This window comes from Tachypleus tridentatus, chromosome 6, assembly GCF_004210375.1.
Source record: "Tachypleus tridentatus isolate NWPU-2018 chromosome 6, ASM421037v1, whole genome shotgun sequence".
Lineage (NCBI taxonomy): Eukaryota > Metazoa > Arthropoda > Merostomata > Xiphosura > Limulidae > Tachypleus > Tachypleus tridentatus.
The window spans coordinates 143,606,087-143,624,557 of NC_134830.1; the positions used below are offsets into that span (position 1 = coordinate 143,606,087).

The 18,471-nt window shown below is 35.3% G+C and overlaps 1 protein-coding gene across 6 annotated transcripts in view; it reads left to right on the plus strand.

Annotated features, from left to right (window-relative positions):
• Positions 1–7,074: 7,074 nt before the first annotated feature.
• LOC143253925 (uncharacterized) overlaps positions 7,075–18,471 on the plus strand; it is a 54,217-nt gene continuing 42,820 nt past the window's right edge. The window contains exons 1-2 of one of the 6 annotated variants that reach the window (XM_076508530.1): positions 7,075–7,217; positions 11,056–11,278. The gene's annotated coding sequence lies outside the window, so the exon portion shown is untranslated. Of the gene's footprint in view, positions 7,218–11,055; positions 11,279–12,299; positions 12,456–15,860; positions 16,724–18,471 lie in introns of those variants that run through there. The other 5 variants (XM_076508528.1, XM_076508525.1, XM_076508529.1 and 2 more) reach the window with 5 other exon arrangements.

Below are 18,471 nucleotides of genomic sequence, written 5' to 3' on the forward strand. Positions count from 1 at the left end.
AGAAACATAGGTCTTTAGTAGTAGAACACCGCACATAAATGTTGGCGTTTCAAGGTTTACATAAAAATGTGAAGTCGTCCATGATGAAAGGCTGGAGGGAAACCCCGCCACGTAGCAGAATCCTTGTTTTTCCTCGAGTCAACTGAAACATTAGGTTGGTAATGGTTGATGAAGGAGAGAATTTATCGAGAGGTAAAACCGTCAAGGGAAAGTTTAGATAAAGTTAGAAACCGATGGAAGATGATACTTCACACGTCTTAATTAGGAACTGAGAAAAAAAATCATGTTTAACATAATTAGTGATGTCGAGAAAACCCACTTGCAGAGAAAGTAACTTGTAGTTAATGTGATTGAAAAAATTAAGTATGTGTTCTGTATATGTGAATCCCGCAACCGTGTCATCTACATATCTGTACCAGTATAGTGGTGAATGTAATGCTGTGTTAATTACTTGTGTTTCAACTTGTGTCATAAAAATATTGGCTAAAATGGTAATACTGGGTTGCTCATTGGCAACCCTCATAGAATTCACCACGATAAAGACAAACTTCATGTTCAACAACCACAACTATATACAAACAAATGGCCTAAACATGGGAAACCCAGTATCACCAGTTCTAGCCAATATTTTTATGACACAAGTTGAAACACAAGCAATTAACACAGCATTACATCCACCACTATACTGGTACAGATATGTAGATGACACGGTTGCGGGATTCAAATCTACAGAACACATACTTAATTTTTTCAATCACATTAACTCTATACATCCCAACATTAACTTCACATGTGAACCTGAAGAAAGCAATCAAATATCATTTCTTAACCTCAAAATTACAAGAATCGATACACAATTCAAAACAAAATCCACCGAAAAATCACCCATACTGGACTATACATTCCTTGGGACTCAACACATGAAACAAAACAAAACTCAACATACTAAGAAACCAAATAAACACAGCTATAAAACTATGCTCACCAGATAAAATTAACGATGAATTATACAAAATAAAACAATACTTCATCAACATCAATAAGTTTTCTCCACAAACTGTAGAAAACATTATACGCACACACCTAGACAGAAAGCAAAATCAACCAACAAAAGTAAATATATCTCACGAATCAAAAAATCACGAAACCATATACTGCTGCATACTATATATTCCCGACATCAGCAGACAAATAACCAACATTTGGCAAAAAACTAGTAACAAAATATGACATTCCAGTTAATACCAAATTTATTCAAAAACCAGGCACAAAACTGAGGTCTACACTATGTAAAAATTACACTGACAAACACCACACCAACATTATTTATAAAATACAATGTGATAACTGACACGACTTCTATATTGGAGAAACAAGTAGAAAAATGGAAACCAGATTCAAAGAACATAAAAGTCACCTTCACACGTTTTTGAACACTGCAAGTCAAATAAACACAACATAACCATAGAAAACACTCAAATACTAAATAAAGAAACAAACATAAACAAACGCAAAATTAAAGAAGTCTTACTTATACAACAACTTAAACCCAAAATAAACCAATATAAAGGAACGCCTTTATACCTATATTAAATATAATAAAATAAAATTATATATTCAAACATCTAACACCGCCCTCTACATTCTGACACTCAGTTACACAACCCCTTTCAAACATGTGGTCAGCTCCCGGTCAGTTACCTCTTTCTTTCTTTGTGAACCTGACGATGACCGAAGAAGGTCGAAACGTTGTTCGCTTTTCTACGTAAAATATTTTCTCAACCCAAAAGAGCCGTTTTGCATATACTCGTATACATGTTTAACATAGTTCACACGTTCTCTAATAGGTGACGCTACATCCTATAAACACACATTTGAGAAATCATTTCCCGAGTACTTAAATCTCAGTTTCTTTAGTTTAATAACTACGTTTCCCAAAAAATCCCAAGAGAATATTGATTCTGAGATTGCGGAATAAGTTTAAAACAATTTAATGGTAGATTCGCCATTATTTTCATTGTACCCCCTGATAAGACACGCTGTGAATGTTTGCTTGCATTTTAGGAATAAATGTTGATAAACGCTTAAGGACGTATACCCGAGTTTCTGTGTCGACACTGATTTAACGATACAATTAAAGTATGCTTATTGAAAAAACTTAATAACATTGTTATTTATGAATCTTAAATACTTTTAAGTCAGACATACTGAGTATAGGGAACTAACAGAGCAGATTCATTTACGTTACAGAGGTGTTGCTTAAGTTTCTAACGAGAATTTTAATTTTTTCCTTAACGCTGATCTAACAGTCTCTATTTACGAATTTTTATCTAATTTTAAAGCAAACGTACCGATATGTAGGAAAAAATGTCAAGAACTAGTATTAAACATTAGTAAAGAACAAACACAAGTAATTCACTTGTGAAACACATTTGTTTTTGTTGGCTTTTCTTCTTCCTCCTGGAATAGGGTTGGTCGTGTCCTGTAGTGATCAGCGTTCTCAGACTGTGGAACTGGAGGTTCATAGTTCGCTTCTCGTTGCCGACAAAAAAACAAAACGCATTCCACACTACGGTATCGGCCTGGCGTGGCCTAGCGCGTTAAGGCGTGCGCTTCGTAATCTGAGGGTCGCGGGTTCGCGCCCGAGTCGCGCCAAACATGCTCGCCCTCCCAGCCGTGGGGGCGTTATAATGTGACGGTCAATCCCACTTTTCGTTGGTAAAAGAGTAGCCCAAGAGTTGGCGGTGGGTGGTGATGACTAGCTGCCTTCCCTCTAGTCTTACACTGCTAAATTAGGGACGGCTAGCACAGATAGCCCTCGAGTAGCTTTGTGCGAAATTCCAAAACAAACAAACAAACACTACGGTATCATGAGTGCCGGTCATATCACACTATTCGTTCACGAAAGAATAACACAAAAATGGGTGTTGGATGCTGTTCAGTAGCTGCTTTCCTTTAGTCTGTTACTTCAGATAGTTCTTCGTGTAGCTTACCAAATATCTGTTTATGTGTCACTCTCTAGTGGCTCTGACGACTTATAAAGCGAAGAATCGGGTTTCGTTACCCGCGTCTGGCAGAGCACAATTAAGCCATTGTATAACATTCCGCTTAACAATAAACAACAACAAAAAACACAAATACTGTGTCATCTATTTTAAAGCAGAAGTAAAAACAAATAAACTAAACCACAGACTTTACCCACAAGTTCTGGTTATTTAAATATTTAAGTAAATAAGCCTTTTCAAAACAGTTTTTCCTTCTAAAGACGGACTTTGTAATGTGGATTTTTCTTTAGTTTTTAATGAATATACATTTTTGAGCTGCAAGCAAAGATTTATAAATCCATCTATAAGAGTTTAATTGGTTTGTTTTGAATTTCATGTGTGCTAGATGGAAAGCAGTTACCGTCAAGTCTGGGGTTACTCTTTTACCAATGAATAGTGGGATTGACCGTCAGATATAACACCACCATCGCTGTAAGAGAAAATTTTCGCTGATGGGATTCAAACCTGTGACCCGCATATTGCGAGTCTAGCGCCCTAACAACTAGTCCAAAACGTCCTAGAATGATTCACTCCCTTAACAACGTCTTTCAAGTATGGCGTCTTCTGTCGAAACGTTGTTTTAAATAAACGTGCACTTACGTTCTATTCATATACACGTCACACAGATAACACACACCAACTTACTTATCGGACACTATGGTCCTGGTGTCTAGTGAGTAGCCTAGGAATAATTTACTGACTATATAAGAATACTTTCTTCTGGCGGCCATTTTAATGTTCATCCCAACGAAATCAGCATGCTTAATATCTTGGTAACCTTAGAACTGTTCTACTAAAGAGGACCGACACCAGTGACATCTCTAGGTGTCAGGTAAAGCAGAAGCACCAAAAAATTTAATATACAAATGCTGAGTGCTGGTTAGTAACTTGAGTAAATGTATAACAGCACTGCAACCTAGTGGTAAAATGACAAGTATTACAGAAATAAAAGAGAGGGGAGATTATTAGATTATGAACTCAGGAGCCTAGGTCCACTAGAAGATCATTAATGTTATGACGGCCCCGTAAGTAGTAGTTCAAAACATGTCACACATACAGAAACTAATACAAAGGGCACAGAAAGAAGCCATCTTCAGAAACGAACTTAACAGGAAGTGACGCCAGAAACAAAGCCGATTTGTGGATCTGGTTTGCAATAAACGTTTTGTAACGATGAATTTAGTGTTTCATTTGTGTAATGGTTACTGGCTTAACGAAACGAGGATTTTATTGTTTGGAAAAGTATTTGTTTGGAAATTATATATCAATCATTACAGCATATCAGAGCGAATGAGTGTAGCCAATTGGGAACATTTTTACATCCACGTTTATAAATTACTATCATCTGAACTTTTACAAGAGGTTAATTCTCATAAGAGGCTATTCTTTTCCAATAATAAAATAGTACACGTATTAGCCCGGAAAAAGCCATAAAGGCAAAATTTTGGTTAAAATAGGAGTTGTCATATAACCACCTGGAATGTAAAGGTGTTTTTTCTTCTCTAAATTTATTATCAAAATGAGTAAATCTCTACAGCGTACACTACAAATTATAAATAAAAATGAGTTTGTTAACTTACAAGGAGTCCTGTCAAACGTTTCTTTCAGGTTATTCTATTTACAATATGCGATTCTGTGCTCTCTCTACCAAAGCTATACAATACAGGCTACCTGTATTGTACCATCCACGGGTATCGAAACACAGTTTCTAGCATTACAAGTCTTCACACTTGTCGCTGTGCGACTGTGTAGCTCACCCAGAGTTTTAGCGTTATTATAAGCTCTCGGACTCTCTGTTGAGCCAGCGGGGGGCAAAAACACTTGATTTTACAACCAAAAGAAATGTTCTGGTTTAGACAAAACAAATATACAAACTTAAAAATAGTTCAATGCATACTTCATAAAGTCTTACTTCGCGTACCATCGAGAAAATAGTCATGACGGAAAGTTTGAAAGGTTTTTAATTTTAGAAGTCGTCATATATTTTAGTAATGAGATACGTTTTATATCTTTTATAACAGTTCAATGAAGTTAACATAGGAGATAATTTATTTGTTAGTTTGTTTGAAGTTAAGCAAAAAGCTACACAATGGGTTATCTGAGTTCTGCGCACCAGGTATCAAAATCCGGTTTTTAGTGTTGTAAGTCCACAAACTCTCAGCTGTGCCACTGGAGGGCAGCTCTTGGAAAGAATACACATGTGATAAAACTGAAACCCTTCAGTTGGAAACTATACGATAAAAATACTTAAAGATCAAAGATATATATTTTTTTCTTTTTAATATTTGTTATAATCGTGAACATGGTCACATATTTATCTGTTTTTATCATTTAAAATTAAAAACGAAATATTTAAACTGTGGTTCTCTTTAACATTTCTGATAAGTTAAAGTCCCCCCCTCTACTGGCACAGCGGTATGTCTGCGGACTTACAACACTAGAAACCATGTTAGGAAGAATACAGGTATTATATAGCTTTGTGTTTAACTTCAAACTAGCAAACTAATAAACAGACAGATAGGTTCAAAACCTACATCAAATCTTGATTTCAAGAGAAAAGAAGAGAAAGGTATGCAGGTTCACTTTAACTAATGAAGAGATGCTCATACTGCAAATCTGAGGATTCGTGGTTTACGTCCTCTTGCCACAAAAGTGAGATGTACATCTCGAAACCATGGATGTAGGGTACAAGTAATAGTTATATCTTTCTATTCGGTAAGGTAAGAGGAGTCCAATAGTTGGCGGTAGGTGCTGTTAACTGTTTACCTTCCCTATAGTCTATCACTTCAAAATTAGGGATGGTTATTCAAGGTATCTCTTATACAGCTTTGTGAAAAAATCCTGAAATACAACAACACATCTTCTGTCTACCATCTTTAAATAGACTGGATAAACACAATGGATTTTATTTTGATAAGAGCAAAGTATCCGTGTTTTGTTTTGTTTTTAAGTTTGAGTCGAGTAGTTAGTAACCAGAACAGTGGAACGGGAAATCCAAGCTTAGATCCACTACCATTGAACACAATCCATCTTTTGATCTGTTTATGGCGGAAATTACGACATTCTATAGTTACATTTATAAACTACATATCAAGTAGTTTATGTAACGATATAGATGTAACTGTACTACATACCAAATAGTTTATGTAACGATATAGATCTAACTGTATAACATATCATATAGTTTATGTAACGATATAGATGTAACTGTACTACATATCATATAGTTTATGTAACGATATAGATGTAACTGTACTACATACCAAATAGTTTATGTAACGATATAGATCTAACTGTATAACATATCATATAGTTTATGTAACGATATAGATGTAACTGTACTACATATCAAATAGTTTATGTAACGATATAGATCTAACTGTATAACATATCATATAGTTTATGTAACGATATAGATGTAACTGTACTACATATCATATAGTTTATGTAACGATATAGATGTAACTGTACTACATACCAAATAGTTTATGTAACGATATAGATCTAACTGTATAACATATCATATAGTTTATGTAACGATATAGATGTAACTGTACTACATATCATATAGTTTATGTAACGATATAGATGTAACTGTAAACACGAGAAATAAAGGATGTTTCTTTCGAAAGAAAGAGTACCATCATCATGGTAAGGCAGACATTTAAGAGACACAGCACCCCCTCACAGGACTGTAGGGTTGAATGTAGGAGGAAAGGTAGATGACTCACGACACCAGTTCGTTTACTCCCAGTTTGAAGGTGGTTTTCGTGCAATGGACCAATAAGATATGCAATGTATTTTTCTTTGTTGTAGAATATATATTTAGTACATACGTCAAGTTAAATGACTTAAGTAAAGACCAGTTTTCTCTTTTATTACCTGTAAACAAAACTAAAAACAGGTTGCGACTTGAATTTTAAAATGTGTAACTTTGTAGAATAACATTTCTACTGATTTAGTACAGTTAGTCACTGTAAGGTGGCTTCGACAATGTATCTGTACAATAAAAAAAAGGATCAAAACCAATTCAAAACATGTGTTTATAGCAATTCTATTCAGCATCTTCTAGACGCGGGTTCGTGTTTGTACCAATAGATAGTTCTGTCATATAGTGCCAGTTTTCGTGAAATTTGAGAGATTTCGTGTGGACGTTACAACCCATTTAATAAGGTATTGTGTTTATTGTTTGTTATTAAGCTCAAAACTACTAATCTTATTAATTAGTTGCTATGAGACTAGGTCATTGTTTCTTTAAGAAAGTTTGTTACTGTTTTACTGACATGTAAATTACTTTTATTTCTACATAGTGTTTTTTGTTAGGCTTAGGATTTCTGTACAGTAGGTGTCTGTGATTTGTTGGCGGTAAATTCAAAAATGAACGAACAGCACGCTCTCCACTTGATTTCAAATATATATGTACCTATTCGAACTAATTAAATATATGTGCAACACATTCTTTACACGATAGAGATCATAGGAATATCATATACACTAGATATGTAGTTCTTTTCTTCTCGCCAAAACTCCACCTAGTCCTGTTCGATTGCTTTACAGTTTCATTTGACAAGCCAAACTATCTTTCACTATTTCTCTCACATTAATATTCTATGTAAATAATTGACTTACAATTTTGGCGCAATTTACCGCAGTCCTTCTTGTAGTATAAATATATAGCGTTGTTGCTGGGCTCAGAATTCTTGTACAATAGGCGTTTGACTTTCTGGTGATAAATTCTTCATACTACAGAGTATAAGGATATCAAATACTGTATGGTTTTTTTCTTGTCAAAAGACCACTTAGGCCTATTCAATTACTTTAGAATTTAAATTCACAAGCCAAACTATCTTTCACTATTTCTATCGCATTTATAATTTTGTGTCTAATTCACTTACAATTTTGGTGTGATTTACGCGCAGTCCTACACTGCTCTTTCAGTAATAGTTTGTTCTTTCTTCAAAATATCCTCTCTTCCTTTTATCAAAGGTTACTCAGACTGATTCAGTTACTTTAGAAACACGCTTTGACGGAATAATTTATTATTAGTATCTCCTTTTCCATTGTTAGTTTTCCTCTACCATATTAAACGTTAGGCCTAGCACTTCTACGACAATTAACTTCAAGCCGAACTTTACCTTCAACGTGACTTTACTTTTTCTCCTCTATTGTCTTTGTCTATCTGCTGTTTCTCGCGCATTTCAAACCATTTATATATTTATTACCAAATCGTCTGTTCTCTATATTCTCGACAGTAATACGTTAGAAACGCAACTTCAATAATCGTTTGCTTTTAGCTCTCTTATAATAAAAAAGCAAACAAACAATTGTAAGACATTCATTCACAAAATAAATAAATTAGTAATATATACACTAGACAGTTTTTTATATCCTGATATTAATACAAAGACACACTGCTGGCCAAAATCTTAAGGCCAATGAACATAAAGAAAAAATATGCATTTTGCGTTGTTAGACTCAAGCACTTATTTGAGTAGAGCTTCGAAAGATGAAAATAAGAAAAGGGAAAATAAAATAAAAACTTTTAGCATTTAATAGGGAAAATGTGAACACTATAAAATTAGCTTAAATACTAGCTGGTCAAAAGTGTAAGACTATACCAAAAAGAAGTCCAAAACAGGGTAGGAAATGCCCAACAAGAGGTCTCAGTAGTGAGTTGCACAGCCGTCATTGCGAATACCTTCAAACATTCGCTTTGGCATGGTTAGTATAAGCTTTTGCAGAAGGCTGGCTGGAATGTTATTTCAAGTGGTGAAGATGGCTTCACGAAGATCACACACTGTTTGGAATTGACGTCCATTTCTATAGACTTTCCTTTGCCATCCACCCCCAAACATTTTCAATGGGGTTCAGTTCGGGCGACAACGCTGGATGGTCCAAAAGAATCACGTTATTCGCTATGAAAAAGTCCTTTGTCCTGCGGGCATTGTGGATTGCAGTGTTGTCCTGCTGAAAGATCCAGTCATTTCCACACAAGCGAGGGCCTTTAGTCAATAAGGATGCTCTCTTCAACATGCCAATGTAGCCAGCTGCTGTTTGAAGCCCCTGTATAACCTGAAGCTCCATTATTCCATGGAAGGAGAAAGCACCCAAGATCATGATGGAACCTCTTCCACTGTGTCGTGTAGAAAATGTCTCCGGTGGGATATCCTTATCGTGCTAGTAACGTTGGAAGCCATCTGGACCATCCAGGTTAAATTTTTTCTCATCAGAGAACAAACCTTTTTCCACTTTTCCACGTCTCATGTTTTGTGCTTTTCAGCAAAGTTTAACCGAGTTGTTTTGTGGTGTGGGAGGAGGTGTGGCCTTTAAAGACGTTTACGGTTTTTAAAGACTTTTTCTCGTAAATGCCATCTTATTGTTCTTGAGCTGCATTCTGCATCCATAAGGGCTTTAATCTGGATCGACGATCGGCTGGTGTCTTGCCGGACAACCCGTCGAATCCTCCTGCTCAACGCCGGCAAAATTTTCTTGGGTCAACCACTTGAAATTCTCGTTCCGTACCCCTCAGCGAATTTTAAGAAATTTGCAACAACAGTTTTACTTCGCCCAATCTCACCAACGATGGCACGTTGAGAGAGACCTTGCTTTTGCAGCTCGACAATTCAAACTCTGTCAACTTTTTTAGCTGTTGCCATGTTTTTACCCAATGTAACACATGTGATGTCAGTGGGAGATGTTGACAACGCTAATGCTTGAACACAAGTTACTAAATTTCGTTACGTATTTACCGATTAACGCTTCGTTTTAGTATGGTCTTAAACTTTTGACCAGCTAGTATTTAGGCTAATTTCATAGTGTTCACATTTTTCCTATTAAATGCTAAATTTTTTTATTTTTATTTTTCCTTTTCTTATTGTCATCTTTCGCAACCCTACTCAAATAAGTGGTTGAGTTTAACAACGCGAAATGCATATTTTGTCTTTATGTTCATTGGCCTTAAACTTTTGGCCAGCAGTGTATATAACAAACACGAAAAGGTTGTTGTTTACATAGATATAAAATAAGAAGCTTGTTGTTAAGATAGAGATACTTAACCGATACCAGAAACGTACCGTTTATACAGCGATACTTAACCAATGCGAGAAATGTACCATTAACACAGATCCCTAGCAAATGCCAGAAACGTTCCACTTACACAGTGATACTTGAGGAACACCAAAAGTGTGCCGTTCCTAGCAAAACCCTTAAAGCAATTTTACAAATATCTAACCCACAATGAGATACTTAACATTTGTTACTTTAAGTAATTCAAACATCTTTACAGAAACTACTTTTAACTGTTTTTCAGTTTGTAAGCAATCTGGTATGCGTGAAGACATATAGCTTTTATCAGTTAGCCTTTTTTTTTTTTTTTTTACTTTTAGCTATTAAACCATCAACGTATTTCTTTAGCCTAACTATTATAAAAGAACAAAATGGACAAAGGAAGACATGCAGGTGGATTTCAGACAGAAACTTGGGCTCGTATTTCTTAGGAAAGTACTTGATTTCGAGTTGCTCTGCTCCAACTGCAACAACTTCACCTACACACGATACGCGCCTACGTGCTGCCCACTGATCGGGTGGGTCCGACCCGATTTTTAGTTTTTCAAGGTGTTTGAAAAGTTAGCATGCTTTATTAATTAAAAGAAAAAAAAACAACAACAAATAGCTGATCAATAATTGATGCACTCAAGGTTTAAGACACTCTACTGTGTTTTTTTTTTTTTTTTTGGAGAAAAATAGGACACTTTAAACGAACGATCTGGAGGCGTAAATTAAATTAGCAATACGACTTCCATTTACTACGCTACATGCCCGAGGTATAATATGCACCTTGTGAAGAGAATTGTTACAAATATACATATTTTATCTTATTAAACTAATTAGGAAAATATATAATTGCATTTTAGGAAATTTAATTAATCACAAATTAGATGTAGATTCACCCTAAAAAATAAACAGAGAGAGAGAAATAAGGATAAATATTTTTTATCTTTTTCTTCTGCAGTGTTAGCGGTTTAAAGGCGGAAGTTGTAATCATCCACCGGAAGTAATCACAGGAGAGTCACAGCCATTTGACGTTTGGTCAACAAGACTTCTCAGTATCTGGTACGTCAAATGACGTTTAGTTATTTGGCATAATAATCAAGACCCATTTCTACATCTGTTGACCCATCCCACAGTGACCCATGGAAACTCATCAAATGGCCCAACAGTTGAGAGTTAATGAGGTAAATATATTTTGAGTTAAATTTCATCACGATATATAGCTAGTTAGTGGAAGAAGAAGTGAATATTTATATACTAGCAGAAACCAGTAAAACATTTGAAGTCACATTAGTATCTTTATTGCAATATTAATTCTTTAAATACACAATTCTAAATTATACAAAATAATTCTAATGCACTGAAATCTGTAAATCGACTTGTCTTAGGCCCAATATTCGTTAAGCCTGTATTCGATAAAGAAATATATTAACAATGTTACTTGCGTATGTATTTTTCCTGTAGTTAAGCTTTACCGTACTATCAATAAGCAAATTTACAACCATATTATATCACTTAAAGTTAGACCTTTTTTTAAAAAAAATTTGATAAGGTTTATTATGTTGTTGTACAGAATGACTACTAAAGTATATTTACATTCCTCCGTATGCGTTCATTGAAATGAAGTATGCGAACATTTTCAGGACAGACGAAAACTGAGTATTGTTATGATAAAATATATTATTGCAACATTAACGATTTTACAATGACGATTCAGGGGTGTGGTTACCAATTTTTGTATCCTGGGAAGTTTCACGAAATATACCACCCTCTTCCCTCCGTTAAATAAAACAACAGCAATAAGTGATTCAACTGTTCGACAACTTTAACGTTTCTCCAATACAGACACAAAATAAAATAATACATTCTGTTATGACGGATAATACAGGTTTCCTTTTCACAGAAAATGTGTTATTCGTAGTCACTATTTCATCGAAATCAAGTGTTTTCATAACATACGATATTTAATAAATATATTTTGAAGATAATAACTAGAACATAAATTAATTACCGAACTAATCAGTGCACTAAATCTCAGTTTTCATTTTGCTTTACAGCAATAACAAATACAGTGAAAACCCAATTTTCCTGGTGATCTAACTTCCTGTAATGTTTCGTAATCAGCAGAATTTTAGGATGGGCCGGATCACTGGATATGTTATTTTTCGAGCCCTGTTTTCCTTTTCTTAAAACTATGTTGATATTACCGAGGAAGCGTATGACTAAACTTGATAGTAAATACCACAGCAGTAGAAAATATAAGAAAAATAATTGTGATGTGTGTTATAACTTAAGAACATGGAATGAAGATGAGGAGTTAATCATCATACCATACTAAGTAGAGCAACTTGAGGTCGAGTGGTAAGTTTCTGTAATATCCCCTCCAGTCTACATAGTTCTGCTTAAATTATTGGATAATAGGCTTAGGGCTCGCACTGTATACCACTTTTGGCTACCCCCTGAGCAACTGTCCCCTTTAGCCTTACCTTAGCTACGGCTCTGAAAAGACCTACAGGGGTCGAACTTGTCTCGTTGTGACATTATGCCAGTGTAAAGACCATATTATACCCGGTACTGGCAGGTACAACTGATAAATAAATTACGGTATAGAAACTTATATAAGCTACTTATATAAGTGAAAAGTGCGATTGACCGAACGTTATAACGTCTTCACGGCTGAAAGAGTGAACATGACCGGTGGCGGGTTCAATCTTTAAGATTAATAGTTTTAGAATACGTAGGGCAAATAACTTAATGTGGTTGTTTTGTGATACAGCGTTGATCATTCTGTCCTATTGATATTTAAATATTTAGAAGTTTTTGTTTTCAGTTCTCGACATAAAACTACAGACTTATAATACCAAATTCCGGAGTGTGATTCATGCGGTGGAAAAAGCAAATAACTTAATGTGGCTTTGATCTAAAATAAACAATTTTTTAAATGAAGTTAGGAACATGAAGCAAACAGTTTTAATTACAACTTTTTTCCTTATTAAAAATCACTAAAGAAGTTGAGAGTTTATTATTAAATACTCATTTCATGCTACTAGTTATAATTGCAATAAGAGTTTGACCCGAGTAGTTATCACAGGAAATGTAGAGTTTGACACGGGTAGTTATCACAAGAGATGTAGAGTTTGACCCGGGTAGTTATCACAGGAAATGTAGAGTTTGACACGGGTAGTTATCACTAGAGATGTAGAGTTTGACCCGAGTAGTTATCACTAGAGATGTAGAGTTTGACCCAAGTAGTTATCACTAGAGATGTAGAGTTTGACCCGAGTAGTTATCAATAGAGATGTAGAGTTTGACCCAAGTAGTTATCACTAGAGATGTAGAGTTTGACCCGGGTAGTTATCACAGGAGATGTAGAGCTTGACTCAGGTAGTTATCACTAGAGATGGGTTAGATCCGGGTAGTTATCACTAGAGATGATTGAGTAGTTATCACCAGAAATGGTTGAGTAGTTATCACTAGAGATGGTTAAAGCCATTGTTTAGTAGTGCACAATAAATTTAAAACAATATTCTCTCAAAATATATAGCATTGATTTACTTAATAATTTCTTTATCAAATAATACAGCAAAATACTTTGAAACGGGGTAATAGTCCCATACACTTTGTATGTTCTAACGTCTTACATCATTATCATCAGTTAGTTATTAAATAAAGCAATTTTTAGTCGCGGCATAATAGCTCAAAGAACGCTCTGAGTCTTTCAAGAACAAAATTTTAGCTCATCGCTCCGACATCTCTTGACCGGTTTGATGTGTAATTACAGTTCTAGACTCAAGAGGTCGAGGCCTTGCAATTGATGTATTTGACTACGTCTTAGGTCTCATAGATTAATATATTCTAATCCTGCCTAAACTAATTTCAATAGAGATCTCGATGAGTAATAATATGATAAAATATAATTAATAAAGTATATTCGCGTCACATGCTTGGTATTACTGACGCACAAAAATATAGCTAATACAAAGGAAAAACGTTTTCATAGATTACTTTACTTTAATCCTGCCCAAAAGAACTTCGAGTTCTGCGGCTATTGAGGATTCCCTCTTTTTCATTCTATTTTAAGGTAGTCTTATTTTAAGTTTAATGTTGTCCTAATCTTAATGATAATAATTAGTGTTAGGGTTAGTGAAAGTTCTATCAGCTTATCAGTCGTTCTAGAATCCAAACATGACAAACATAATAATAAAAAAATGTTTACTGTGATGAATAAGTAATAATTTAATCTAAATAAGATTATCTTTCCAATTTGTAAAAAATATCTTTACGTGATATAAAAAATAAAAATATTATTTTCGAAACCTGCGTAGCTGAGTTAACGGAAGATAAGCGTTTTATTTGGCTGCATTATATTAAATACGTTAGGGCTAGTAAAAGTTCTAATTGACCTCAAAAGTCTTTGATTAGATCAGCTAACGCAGAAGAAGGGTTTCATTTGATGACTAGAATACTGACAAAGTAAATAAAGCCATTCATCACGTGGTTGATTGATTGTTTGGAATTAAGCACAAAGCTACACAATGAAATATATGTGCTCTGCTCATCACGGATATCGAAACCCGGTTTCTAGCAGTGGGAGTCCGCAAGCAAACCGTTGTGCCATTGGGGGGCTCATCATAATGAGTAGAACAACTGTTAATAGATGACAGAGTAAATAAGACCCTTCATCAAGGTTAGAAGAAATTAGAATAAATAGAAGTTTATCCACCACAGGATAAAACTTGATAGGTTACCTTAGTGTGCCAAGATTGTTGAAATATTAAAGCGGTGGCAGGTTTTATCTGATGAGATATTTTACGGTTTCCATAAATTTTACGTTGAGTTAAAAATTCTTTCTGAGCTGTCGTCAAGGTCGACGGATTCTTAGTTAAAACAGCAACGACAACAACAGAAAAAAAATTCAATAAATAGAAGAACTTAAATTCCCGCTACTTCTCACCATTAAACAACTTAAATTCCCGCTACTTCTCACCATTAAACAACTTAAATTCCCGCTACTTCTCACCATTAAACAACTTAAATTCCCGCTACTTCTCACCATTAAACAACTTTTAATTAGAAGTGTACATATATATATATCCAGTGGCATATTATCTCTAAGAGCAAGTGTTGTGTTTGAAGGTTAATATGAATTTCAATATATTTTCAGATTAAGCCTTTTCAACGGGTTATTCCTAAATAGTATTTTCTTTTTTCTACGTAGCATCTGTAATTTTATTTATGCATAAAACTCAGTTACGAGGCTAATGTTTGAAAATATCCGTTCACTAATTTTTTCTTGTTTTTTCTTGTCTCGAAGACTTACATTCACTTAAGTTAAAATACAAAATTAATACTATAAAATGTTCGTTCAGTACATATATATATATATATATATATATATTTAAGTCTTCTATGTCATAGATGTACATTCACTGGAAAATTAACTTCAATTTCACCATCACTGTATAACTTTGAGTGTAAAGATGTGAGGTTTCCGACAGCGAAATGTTTTGTTTTCTTCTGAAGTTGACAGTTAACCTAATAATAATTGAACTTTCCCAAAAACGTTCCACCTACTGAAAGCCATTTCAACATAAACATTTCTGTAACAGAAAAAGAACGCCACCTACAGGAACACCTGTCCTAAATGTGACTGTCTTCGTGCCTGGATTAGCTAATCACCTGCTGAATTCTTATAACTCAGTAAATAAATTATCAATTTGATAAATAATTGTAATATAATTTGTCGACATTTTTTTTAATTTTAACTTTTTTTTTTCTTTTTCTGTGTGTCTTTGTTGTAAGCCCTAGGCTATTGACAAACGCAACTTTCATCTTTCAAATGATCGTTCAGATCTGAATGAAGACGTATTAACATCTTCCAGAAATTGCTCTAAGGTTGGTTTTATTGAATTGGAGAGTTAGCTGAAGAGCTGTTATGCAGAACGAGGCTGATTTCGCCATAAGGAATAGTTCCTGGTAAAATGACAGAAATGTCCTCAGCTGCTATGAAGAATAGAAGTGTGCCAGTCTGTTCTGTTGGCGGCGTGGGCGAAAGTAAAGTAGAAACCGCAGCCTACCTTAAACATAAGCTGCAGGCCGAGTTAAGATTTCAAGTCAACGTGAGCTCTTCAGGCTTGTCATACAACTCCTGACTCTCTCAAGTAAGCAGTGGTTGGCCATCAGAGAAACCACGTGCTGCCAGTAGGCACGCGCTACCTTTTATAGTCATATCAGCTTGCTTGGACTTCAAATAACGAGAAAAAGCAACCATAAGGGATACCTTTCTATCCCTCACTCCGCCCCTTTAGCATTTGTAGGTTTCTTGACGAAGCTTACCTCATCCCTTGCAGACTTGCTCCGTTAAAAACCGGTTCTTACCGATCTCGCCACTAGAGGCCAGCACTATAAACGAGACATGAGCATGGACAAATAATACCTGCATAGTAATACAGGTAGGCTGCACAGGTAGAAACAGGTGCACACATTTTTCGTAATTATTTGGATATAGTGTTAATTTAACTTCCGAAAATGTGTTAATCTCGTTTCGTTTCGAAGACGAATCTTCTGCCGACTTTCACTGACAGAGTAAATGTGTAAACAGAATAATTCCAGGAGCCCCTTGTTACTGGGTGAGTAGGAAACGCCTCGCTTGAATGTAGGCTAAGTCTTTAGTGGGACATGTCGCGAATATTACCGCTTACATATGCTGCATCACATGGTTCAATTAGGCCTATTTAATGAAGGGTGTAACTGGGGTTCGTTTTATTGTACGCTTACTAAATGAATTTTCGTTTATTTTTGAAACTGATTCAGTAATTACCATTCTTTATCTGACATTTTATAATATTACTTCTCAGTAAGTAAAAAAAGTTGTGAAATAAAATATTAATTTTAACATTTATGTAATCGACCCCCAGGGACGACTTAAAATTATAATACTATTTTTACACCTATATTTCTTTTACAATTCCGTCGTTTCTGAGTCGCTTAACGTGACGCTGATATATTTCTGGAATGTTTATATCACGTGTATATCATTTAGTGTTTCTATTTTGTAAGTGCATTGTTAATTGTTAACGTCAGTATTATTTCCCAAACTGAACATGTTATGTTGAATACAAGTATTAGGGAAGGCATGTAGTTGGTACTAGTACTGGTAGTTGAACAGTTCGTTTTGTTTTTCCTTCGAAACGGTAAAGTGGAATAAAACACAAATACTGTAGTTGTATTTGAATGATGTGATTTCTTGTGCTCTAGAATATTGGTGATGATTATTCAATATAAATTATTTGATTTTGTTCTTTCTACAGGGTTTGGTTTTGTTTTACATTTCGTACAAAGCTACACCAGGGCTATCTGCGCTAGCCGTCCCTAATTTAGCAGTGGAAGGCAGCTAGTCATCACCACCCACTGCCAACTCTTGGGCTACTCTTTTACCAACGAATAGTGGGATTGACTGAACGTTTTAACACCTCCACGGCCGAAAGGGCGAGCATGTTTGGTGTGACGGGCTTCGAACCCGCGAGTCTCAGATTACGAGTCGAGTGCCTTAACCACCTGGCCATGTCGGGCCCTCGTTCAAGAGACAAATGCTAAAAATACTTAGTATCTCATAGACAAAAGTAAAACATGACATGTAGTTATTTTTATTCAACAGAGAACAATAAACAGCAACAAGAATAACAAAAAAGAATTGTGGAAGCGAGATGAAGCGCAGTTACGACCTAGTTGTTCGCAAGTAAACATGTAGTATTTATTTATCGTAGTACCTACATTAAATGTTATTTCCCACAAACGCCATAGAGGTACTATACGCAGCGGTTTTATAAAAAGTTAGTAAAATGACGATATGTAAATATTTAAAAACTGTAACCGATTAAGAAAATACTGGATTATTTTTGTTATATTCTCTATCTCTTTGACTTCCTTTTAGTGAAATAGTAAACGTGATTGGTACTAATCGTATGCGAATCGAATTGTTAATAAGTTTACTTCTTTGTTTTGAATTTCACGTAAAGCTACACGAGGGCTATCTGCACCAGCCGTCCGTAATTTAGTAGTGTAAGACTAGAGAGTAGGCAGCTAATTCCCGAACTACTCTTTTACCAATAGGCCCGGCATGGCCAAGCGTTCGACTCGTAATCCGAGGGTCGCGGGTTCGAATCCCGGTCGTACCAAACATGTTCGTCCTTTCAGCCGTGGGGGCGTTATAAAGTAACGATCAATCCCACTATTCGTTGGCAAAAGAGGAGCCCACGAGTTAGCGGTGGGTGGTGATGACTAGCTGTCTTCTCTCTAATCTTAACACTGCTAAATTAGGGACGGCTAGCGCAGATAGCACTCGTGTAGTTATTCGCGAAATTAAAAAAAACAACCC